This window comes from Limulus polyphemus, unplaced genomic scaffold (genome assembly GCF_000517525.1).
Source record: "Limulus polyphemus unplaced genomic scaffold, Limulus_polyphemus-2.1.2 Scaffold94336, whole genome shotgun sequence".
Lineage (NCBI taxonomy): Eukaryota > Metazoa > Arthropoda > Merostomata > Xiphosura > Limulidae > Limulus > Limulus polyphemus.
Genome location: NW_013759932.1, coordinates 1 through 689, shown reverse-complemented (window position 1 = coordinate 689; position 689 = coordinate 1). Strand labels below are relative to the sequence as shown.

The following is a 689-nucleotide window of genomic DNA, read 5'->3' as shown; positions in this document are numbered from 1 at the left end:
ATATTTATATAGGTTCTAAGATCTATTGGTTGAAAATATAATGATTGCTTGCCGTTCTCACCGCGAGTATCGAAGCCCGATTTTTAAGTTAAAAGTCCTCAGAGCTTCCGTTGATCCACCAAAGAGGAGCAAGTAAACACGAATACACAAGTACACATGACATACTGTAGTCATTCGTGTTAGTAAATTCGAATGCATCCGCTATCTGAAGCTGAAATCCAAAAGTGAAAACGTTTTGTGTAATAATGAAGCACTATTAAACTTATAATAATATAAAATGATATCTGAAGTTAGAAATGTAACAACGACTTGTATGAAGTATATTAAGGAAAAAAAAACGGAGTCTGGAGGCGCCGGGTATCGATCCCGGTACCTCTCGCATGCTAAGCGAGCGCTCTACCATCTGAGCTACGCCCCCTGTGTTATAATTTATGTAATTAAATCCTTTTAAGTTATAAAATAAGAGAAAACTAAATATTTATCAGTTATAGTTGTATTATTATAATAACATATCAAGTTAGACTTTGGATTATCTACCTGAGTCAGTTTAAATGAGATTTAGTATTATGTATAAAACACCTAACACTGTTAGACAATCCTCCTCGGGACCCCTTTCTTTTTTCTCTCTTTTTTAACATTTTTAATAATTTATTAAAAAGAAGATCCTAAATTAGGACAGCAACGACCTC

General features: G+C 33.8%; 1 non-coding gene across 1 annotated transcript; it reads right to left on the bottom strand.

Annotated features, from left to right (window-relative positions):
* Positions 1–345: 345 nt before the first annotated feature.
* Positions 346–418, bottom strand: Trnaa-agc. The gene has a single exon. It is a non-coding gene; the product is annotated as a tRNA-Ala (tRNA).
* Positions 419–689: the final 271 nt, after the last annotated feature.